The sequence below is a fragment of the Castanea sativa genome, chromosome 11, assembly GCF_040712315.1.
Source record: "Castanea sativa cultivar Marrone di Chiusa Pesio chromosome 11, ASM4071231v1".
NCBI classification, from domain to species: Eukaryota; Viridiplantae; Streptophyta; class Magnoliopsida; order Fagales; family Fagaceae; genus Castanea; species Castanea sativa.
Window position 1 is genome coordinate 17,609,262 of NC_134023.1, and position 10,726 is coordinate 17,619,987.

Here is a 10,726-nt window from a genome sequence, read left to right on the forward strand (position 1 = left end):
CTATCATAGCTCTTCCCCTATCACGAACACCATCTCCCCCTTTTTGTCATGGAATAGTTAGTCATCATCTTCTTCTAGCTTCCTTTGGATTCGATCCAATTGAGTTTGGAGAGAGGTAAACTTTGAGTCAAATCGGATGTGCTAAGAGTGCATGATTGATGTGAGGCCGGATAATTTTGTGCTAATGTCTTGCACGGAAGCCATGATGTTATCCAACTTCTCATCATAGGAGTGTGAGCTAGAGCTTGTATCACCTTGAGGAGCATTACTCTCTTGCTAGACATTCTTTCAGCTATGGCCTATTATAGCATTGAGAGTTCTAATGTTGATTGGTCTTTGCTTAGGTTGAGAATACTCATCTTCCAACGTGGATACTCCTTTTAGCTTCAATATCTTTGTGATGAGGCAAAAAAATGGAAGACAACTTCTAGAGGCCGTCCTTTCAGCAGTTTTGACCAAAATGTGAAAGATATGAGAGCATACATCAATTTCTTCATCAATAATCAAGTCATAAAGAAATAGAGCCTGGCCAAGATTCATGTTTCCAGTGCTTGAGAGAGGATAGAGATTGTGAAACATTATTGTTGTGAGCAACCTCAAATCGGGAGATAAAGATGACAGACCAATTGATTTCCCATATGAAGACACAACTAAATAGCGTCCTGAAGAATGTCAAGATCCAGTTCCATGTCATCATACACCAGTGGTTTGGTAAAGACTGGTCGGTTGATGTTCAAAATGAGATATGAAGGCATTATAGTAGAGTCCTTTCCTCTCACCCAACATCGTAGCTTTTCCCCATTAAAGTGAGCATTCACATAAAACTCTTTCACAAGCTCTTCATAAGGATCTTCAAGATTCAATAGAAGGTAGTTCCAATCCTTAGAAGTGAACCATTTAGGAATGTTCGTATCAAGAAGAGTGGCTTGCTCAATAACCCGTTCAATTACCATGGGGGCATCTTTGAAGTGGTTCAAATATGCTTGATATGTGGTATATGAATTGAATCGAGTGTCATCAAAAACTCTAGTTGAAGATCAAATTTTCTTTGACTTAGGGTAGAAACTACTGAGGTCAATGACTAGTTCCTTCCCTTTGCTGCTACTTCCTTTCATTGCTGACTTTTTAAAAGAAGACATCTTCAAGCAAAGATCATAAAATAGCAAAGAGCAAGATGAAAACAAATGGCAACAAACTTGATTAGCAAAAAGTTAGTACCAAAAACATAAACTACAAATTAAACCCTAAAAACTCAAATTTAAAGAGCAATTAAAAAAAAATTGACATGTGAAGATGCTAAACATCAGAGCATGATATAATCATGACATTAGTCACTCAACATGTCAAAGATTGTGTGTGTGTGTGTGTGTGTGTGCATCATATGAAAAAGTGTGCATATAAGGCATGAAAACATGCAAGGGGCAAAATGTGAAAGCATAAAATCATTTGATGTTAAAAACAAGGAAACATGATTATCCCCTAAATTTATGTACTCAATGGAGTCCAAAAATACACACAAAAACATCTAAATAGACATTTTATCAACAATGTTATGCACACCACAACACAAAACATAGTATTAGTATAATGCATGAGCATGTAATAAAAACATGTAAAACAAGTATCATACCATCATTCTCAACAAAACCCATACAACAACTTCATTACAAACAACAAAAACCCCTATTCATCATCCATATTTCAATATCTCAACACAAACAACAAATTCATGAAAAATAAAGCATTAAACTTGAAATAGAGTGAAAAGAAATGAAAACCCATACCTTTTCTTGGATTTGGAGTGAAGATTGAAGATGAAAATTGAGATTTTTGGAGTGAAAATGGCGGTTTTGAGAGAGGGGGAGGGGGGGAAGACAAGGAGAAAAGCACGTGATGCAAGAGAAACTGAAAAGTTTTGAAAAACCATTTGAGTTTTAACCCTATTTATGCAAAACACGCGATTTTCGTGACTCAACTGACTCACGAGTGAGTTGCCAAAATCCCTTATAACCAGATTTTGAAAAATTTCTTTAAGTCTTTTTCGCAATTGGGACTTCCACTTGCCAGTGAGTCACGAACGCCCCTAGATGAACTCATGTCTCGCGAATGAGTCGCCAAAATGACTAAAACCCAGATTTTTGAAAAATTTTCTAAGTGTTTTTCATAACTTGAACTCTTACTCGCCAGTGAGTCACGAACCATTTTGGGTAAACTTGAGACTAGAGCTTTGAAAACTCGCAACTCGCAAGTGAGTCGCCAAAAGGTAGAGTTGAAAACCTTTTGGATTTTTTGAAATTTTTTAAAACAAAACACTTTCCAAAAACAACTAAAATACTCAAAAAAATCTTTTTGGGTTTGATCAACATATGCTTGAGTTTGTACATCACATTTAATGAGGTACAATCACACAAATAAATAAGGAATTCATTGAACATAGACATGTGTGATGTGGGTGGGTATCAAATTTGATGTGAGATAGTCTTTAGTCTAACGTGAAGCTTCAATGATCAATTCAACCAAGTGATACACAATTAGCACTAAGTAAAGTGACCAATCTCAATTGTAGACATGAACCTATATGACCTCCCACATAAACTTGATTACATAGAGATAGAAGCTTTTCATTTGGCTTCTTTTCTTTTGATCTTTACATCTATTTTAGAGATCAATGCCTGAAACTTTTGATATTTCAATTTGATGAGTAAACCTTTGGCTTTTGGGCACCATACGTTTAAATATATGTCGCTTTTCCTTTTTCTCTAGTCAAATACTGGTATGTGTGACGGCTTTTTTAGCTCATTGTCTCTTTTTGAGATTTGGCATTGGTTGAGCTCTATAAGCCAAAAAAAAAAAAAAGTGGGAAGAGATATAGGCACAAGTCTACGCATGTCTTAAGATCAACAAAACTATTGACTAATCATTCATGACAAGTTTGAAGATCTATTTACAATAATCACATAGATGTCAAGATGTTTCCCACAAAGATACAAGTGCATATAGAACAAGCTAAGCTCATTAATGCACAAAGCCATTAGTACGGAGGTACAAGGCTAAACATGCATGTGACAATACACAACAACATCGATCAAACTTTTTAGGATTTTATACTTTCTATGTGTTTTTTGATTTTTGACACAAAGCAAGTAAAGAATGATAAAAAACAAAAGCAATGCATACAAATAAATGCAAGATGTACAAATGCATGAATATATAGTATCTAATGCATGAAGGGTCCTACACAAATCGAAAGAATTAGATTAAGGACCAAAAGAGCAAAAACTCAACCATAGGAACCCTTCCTCATCCAAACGGAATGATTGTTTGGAATGAGTGTCTCATGAGAAGTGAGACGAGGGTTGGAAGAATGAGAACCGAAGATGCACGTAGACAAGGAGGTAAGAACATCAAAAACTTTCTTCAACAATTTACCGTTTTTCCTCAAAACCAGCTTAGCTTTCATAGCATAACTTCCAAAAAGCTCAAGTTTCTCTTTTATTTTGATTCTTTTAAGAGCATGAAACTTAGAGCAATGAGGTCTTAGAAGACCAAAAGCACCACAATGGTGACAAACAATGTGTTTAGGTCCACTAGGTTTTTTGGGAAGAGATCTAGCAACATGGTTTTGTTCTCTCTTCAACTTAGGACATTGAGGTCTTGCATGACCAATCACACCACAATGGTGGCAAGTTGGAACAAACTTAGATCCATCCACAACCTTTGGTTGAGACCTAAACGGAGGCTTTGGCTTAAGAGCCTTTCTCTCCACCTTTTGATTTCTTTTGTGTGGATGAATGTACACCAATTTGTCCTTTAAGGTTAACACACAATAGAGACAAAATCGGGTTCCACAACATGATTGCAACACATATTTTTATCATTTTTAGCGATAGGTTCAGCAATCAAACACTTGGCATGCATCATAAGAGATTCATTTTCACATTTTAGTTTATCAACAAGTTTGATAGACAAAACAAGTTTAGCATCCAAGTCCACATTCAAACATTCAAACTCTTTCATCTTTTCAAGAGAATTTTCAGAAAGTTTCTTATATTTCTTAACCAATTTGTTGGATTCATTGAACTTAGCAATCAAATCATCATTTTCACAAATAAACTTGCTCAAATTCTTACGAAACTTATTTTCCTCTTTCTTCAAGAGTTTTTCATTTGGAATTTCAACAACACTCATAAATTCAAGTAACATGTCATCACAATTATGAGGATTAACACTCATAAAGGCATTTTCACAAACAAATGACATGTTACACTCAACAACATCCATAAAAGCCTACAAAGCACTATCCATGGCAATGAACACAAGGGGTCAAGGATCACACTTAAGTATTTAAACCACAACAAGTATACCCGCTTTGATACCAATTGAAAACTCACTTAGTGTGTAAAACACTTGTGAATGTTTAGACCCCAAATTCAAAAATTTCAAAGCAAGCTTATATTCAAACAATGTATGTGCGAAATATGAAATATAAGCAATACCCAAATATGCAAACTACTCTAAGCCGTATTTTAATCACAACTCAGCAGTAATTAAAAGCAAAGAGTAAGGGATAGAGAGAAGCAAACATAAGATAACATCGGTATTTATTATCGAAGAGGAAATCGAAGAACTCGGCAAAAACCTCTCTGCCACCCTCCAAGCGGTAAAATGATCCACTAGAAAATCAATTAGGATACATGAATAGCAATAGACCCTCCAAGCCTAATTTACCCGATACACCTAAGCCTTCCAAGCTTCTTGCTCCAACAGGGTTACGCCTAACCTTGTCTTCTCTAGCTTACCGAATCCCACAATTAGCCCATTACATCAACCAAAATGAATTGGTTCTCTCTTGAACTGCTTCCCAAACACCAAGAACCTTCTCACTACTATGAATATAATGAGGTAAGGATTTGGCTTAAGATCCTCTCATGGTTATGACAATGTAGAGAGTGAGAGTAGAGGAATTTGGAGAATCAAATGTATAAGATTGTGGATGAGTCAATCTTGTTGTTCTCTAGGGTTTATCTCTCAAAATTCTCTTAGGAAGCTCTCTACATTTCGTGGGTATAAGGGTATTTATAGTAGGGTATGAGAAGGAATGTGAATAGTAATTTTTTAGCAAAACAGGGTGCATTGGCGAGTCACTCACGACTGGGATGAGTTGCATGTTCCAGTTGCCAGATAACAGAATCGCTAGACTATACTTTTTGTCTTGTAGTGATCCAACTATCTTGACCCTTCAACTTCCTGCATGCTCCACACGTGTGACACATTCTGGCGAGTCACCACTCGCGAGTCAGTCGTGAGATCTAGTCATGAGATGCCTCTTGATGCACACACTTGATCAATTCTTCACACTCTCTCACACACAACCCTTACATTATTCCAACTTAAATATAGGGTTTCTAAATGTTGAATTACAAGCAAATTTGGCACGAAATAAAGGCAACACATAGTTGAATAGATTCAACTTTACAAATCACGTCCATCTTTTATGCATCAATATTCTTTTGTATGGGATGCTACAAGAATGGGTAGACTTATTTATGCGTTTGTTTTTGTGTGAAATAATATTTTGTACTAAATCCCATCCCTCCTATTTATTTTTGTGATGGGACAATGCATCAATTCTGAATTAGGATGAATGAAAAGTGTTGAACTTTAGGGAGAAAAAATAAAAGAGCCTCTATATCAATAGAAGCAATGATTCAGAAATTTTGGTAGGGACATCAAGAAAAATCCAACAAAGCACACCGGGTCAAATGGAGCACTTTATGTTTATCAAAATAAGTTGGGGGGATAGGTTTTAGGGATTTGAGACAATTCAATGATGTTTTCTTAGCCAAGCAAGTGTGGAGATTGTTCCATAATAGAGACACCTTATTGTACAAAGTGTTTAAAGCTAAATACTTCCCAAATGGAAGCATCTTTAAAGCCAAGGTAAATTTTAAATGCTCTTTTGCATGGAAAAGCATTTTGCAAGCTAGGATATGGTTCAAAAAGGTGCAATTTGGAGGGTTGGAGATGGTTCATCTATTAATATATGGGAACATCAATGGTTGTCGGATTCTTCTAGCTGCAAAGTAATAACTCGTAGGGGTAACTCTCCATTACATATTGTGAGTGAACTATTTATATAAGGGACAAAGATTTGGAATGGAGCATTGATTGACCAAACCTTCCTCCCTTGGGAAGCAGAATGTATTAAGAGAATAACTGTCAGCAATTATAGTAACATAATGCACTCATTTGGTCACTATCTCAAGATGGTGAGTATTTTGTAAAAGCTGCTTATCAGATTCTAGCTTCTAAAACCTAAAATAATTTTCCAAATTTCTCTAGTGCTAAAAATTCATACAAATTGTGGAATAAAATCTAAAAAATTCAATTCCCAAAAAAAATTAGACACTTCATGTGGCGAGTGCAAAATAGTCACTCCTGACTAAGCAAAATTTATTCAAAAGGAATGTCCTTAAGGAAACTCAGTGCAGTCATTGTGGGGAGCACATAGAAGATTTTTTACATGCCTTATGGTTATGGGATCTGGTTCAATCAGTGTGGCAATTAGAAACCAAATACCTCCACTTCTATCAGAAGAAGTGTAGATCTTTTGCTGATTTGGTGAGTACAGTGTTAGAACAAGCTCCTCCTCTCATAGTAGCATTATTTTCTATGATCACTTGGTGCCTTTGGAAAAGACGGAATAGGATAAAAAAAAGCAACCAACATGGATTTGATAGAAGTGGCATCGAAAGCAAAGGAACTACTCACTGAATTCCTCGATGTTCAACAAAAACCTCTTAGAGATACCTAATTGAGGTGTCCGGTTAGGTGGAATCCTCCAACTAAAGGAATGTAGAAAGCAAATTTTGATGGATTGATCTTCTCTGGTACTGGTTTGATGATTCGAGATTATTGTGGGAATGTAATAGTAGCCCTTAGCCAAAATATTCTACAACCTCACTCAGTAGATCTGGTAAATGTTAGAATATGTGCCCTTAAATCCTATTGTATAATCCTATGTATGACACTATATATGACATTATCTTGTGAATAATAAAGTTGTTTTATTATTATCTAAAATAATGGTAACATGAATATTTGGACATTATTATATAGTACATGAGATGCATAGTATGTGATTTAATCACGGAAGATATAAATCACAAGTTCTTTGTAAACTCAGAATTTTAGTTCGTAGTCGAAGATGAAATTGGGCATTTCATCTGTGAAGACTATAACATATCAACTAAGGTGATTTGTCTTGATCATGGAAGTGGAGACTTCTAGTTGATATGTTGATATGTTTTAAGAGTTAAGATTTATTGAACTGGACCGTTGTGAGATTTATTATACTCCTAACGACTGTCAAATGAATAATAAATCTCACGACTTCTATTTACATCAACTCTTAATCCTGAGAGAATAATGAACCTGGTCATGAAGTGTAGATTGCTTTGATATATCAAAAGTGAGATCTAATGTCACGATCAAAACCTCAATATGTTGGGTAACCACATTTAGGGTTGAGAGAACATATATTCTCAAGATGGAGTTCATAATCTCTTAATGGAGATATAAAATATTTTCTTGAGATAAGTTTAATGGGTTTGGTTATTTAGAGTGTTAGGACTAACCACTTTAGTAAGAAGTTACTAAAGTATATATTTATGAAATTGGATTTCATAAATATATGATGAATAATTTAAAAGATTAAACTGGATACTCAATGATTAAGATGTAGTAATCTACAAAGTGACAGTCAATATTTATGACTTTGTATTACTACGAATATTTTATGAAAGGATTGAGTATAAAATAAATTCTTGGGATATATAATTTATAAATAAGGTCTAGAGTACAACTATATTTATATAGTGGTATTAAATATAGTTAATGGTAATTTTGGACTTGTCAAGAGTTGACAGAAAGGCCCAAAACCCATTGGAGCTAGTATCTTATTTGTCCATTTTGGTCCCACTCCAAGCCACATACTGAAGGCCAATTGGAATGACTCAAAAGGCTAGCCCAATTAGATAATCAATTATGTATAAGGAGAGAAACATACAAAATTTTGTAACACATGAAAGTCTATGAAATGGTGTGTATGTGAGTGTAAGCCACATACTAAAACCCAATTGGAATGACCCAAAAGGCTAGTCCAATTAGATAATCATTTATGTATAAGGAGAGAAACATACAGAATTTTGTAACACATGAAAGTCTATGAAATGGTGTGTATGTGAGTGTAAGTCACTCTCTTATTCTCCCTTAAACTGATTAAGAGCCCACACTTCTTGGGCGTTAGTGGAATTGGGGTAAAGATTAAAAGTGTTCCCTAGTACTTCTAATCTTTGGTTTTGAATTTCACCGCACCAATGTACGCTCTCTTGTTCTTAAATTCTAAAATTTACATAGTACATATTATCAATTGTAGATGAGGTGATTCTGCTAGATTTAAAAAGTGAGTTGATAAAATTAGAAGTAGAGAAAAAATTGACAAAGTAGAACCAAAAATAACCTTTCTAAAAACATTTTAAAAAGTATAATTTTGAATAAAATAGAATAGAGATGTAGTAGAATACATATATAATTTGAGAGTAATTCTTGAATACTCTTGAAATACAAATAATGATGCTCTCTGCTCTCATATTTATGTCAAGGTTTACCCATTAAATTTATGGTGGAGTCCACTATAAATGTGAGAATAAGGAATACTATTTCTCTGTACTCAAGGAGTACTTAAGAAACCAAGCTTTGTTCACATGGGTGTCCCATATATATGTGGTCACTTTTTCTTTTCTTTTGCAAGTAGTTCTGGTGCCACAACTCGCCCATGTGGCGAGTTGTGGTTAGTGAAAGGGTGTCTCCACATGGACCCATCGTCTTCCTCCATCAACTACACCTTGCCACATGGGCAAGTTGTGGACAAATTGTAGCACAAGACTTATTTTCTTTTGCTAGTGCTACATAGGCAATATATTATAGGCTAGGATTATTAGAGGTTCGTTCCATTCAACTAAAAGATTATTGTGGGAGAGCACAGGACAAATAGGGGTAGCAGTTTTTTGGCCCAGCAAATGGTATCAGCCAACCTTCTTCTTCTTCTTCTTCTTCTTCTTCTTCTTTTTCTTCTATTTTTTTAATCAATGGTATCGGCCAACCTTGTTTTACCAAGGAGAGTCCACTAGTCATGTTATGTTTTTGAAGAGTAATATTACATACAAAAAAAAATGTTGAAACTAATTTTTATATATTAATTAAGTTGACAAATTTTTATTGATTCTTATACAAGCCTATCATTGATCACTTGTTTACTTACCATGACAATTTGTCACATCAATAATGATTAGATATTTTGTGTCGGTAGAGTCTCTCTTTGAAGAGAGTCTAGTGTGATGTTATGTTTCTTTTTAAATAGAGTCCAGTAGTCATGTGGTACTTTAAAGAGAGTCCAATAGTATGTAATGTTACCATTAAGGAGAGGCAAGTAGTCCCTCTCAATCTCACACGCAATCAAGAACATCTTCTATGGTCGTCGTTGCAAAGATTTAAAGAAATATTCTTGTAGCCCAGTATACGTAATTTGAAATTCAAACTGTTATTGTCCATCCTGTTACATAATCTATGGAAAGTGTTAATAGAATGTGTGTGGACCTTAATTAGTCTTATCTCTTTCTACACCAGGTTCTATTCGATTGAGACCTTATGGGGTTTCAGCATTGAGGCAGAGTGTCCTAAGATTGTTGCATGGGCTAATAGGTGTATGCAGAAGGACATTATCGCCAAGACCCTTCCTGACCAGAAGAAGGTATATGATTTTGTTAGATAGTTCAAAAAAAGGCCTGGTTTGGACTTTGGAGTAGACTATTTAGTGATAAGTCCCAAATCTAGAAGTGCTATGTTATTATATTAGTATCCCCACATGAATTAAATGTAAAATTAACCATGTGTTTATAAGCTCTTAGGCACTCTCCTTTTGCAAGCTAGTTTTCAAAGGTGAGTTATATTCATGGGTTTGTAACATTTGGTATCAAAGCCAACCACCAAGTTGAATAATTGGACGTAACTCATTGAGTATGAGATCAAATAAGTTGTGGCTTTGTGGTTAGATCTCGGAAGAAGCGACCAAGAGGCTTTTGTTTGTGTCTAAAATAATTTTTTTGTGATAAGAAAGTGCATCAATTTAGAATTAGGATGAATAAAAAGTGTTGTGCTTTAGGGGGAAAAATAGAAAAGTTTATGAGCACGCACTCAGGTAGCATGTGCTTAGAAACTAATATTAATATATTAAAGTCTCAAATTAATGATCCACAAGCCTCGACTTTTTTTTTTTTTAATAAATTAGTTAGTTAAAACAATGGGAGGAAGAGAGATGTGAACCCAAAATGTCTCTGTTGGATACACTAGGAAATATCAATCGAACTTAAAAACTCTTAGCAAATATATAGATATATACACACACACACAAACGATTGGAAGCCTAAAACTTGAATGCTTGGATTTTACACCCAAAGATATGCTTTTATTTCTAAAAAATGTAGAAGTGCATAACATGGGCATCAATATTAGCCAATAAATTAAGAATATATTAAGTATCAAAGATCAAGATTTAGAGGGATATGTTTGAACAAATTCCTACTATTTTAACAGTATTGTGCAACTATAGATGAACCCTCAAAAAGGAAAATTTTAGAACAACTTTCTTTTCTTTGGTTAAATGATT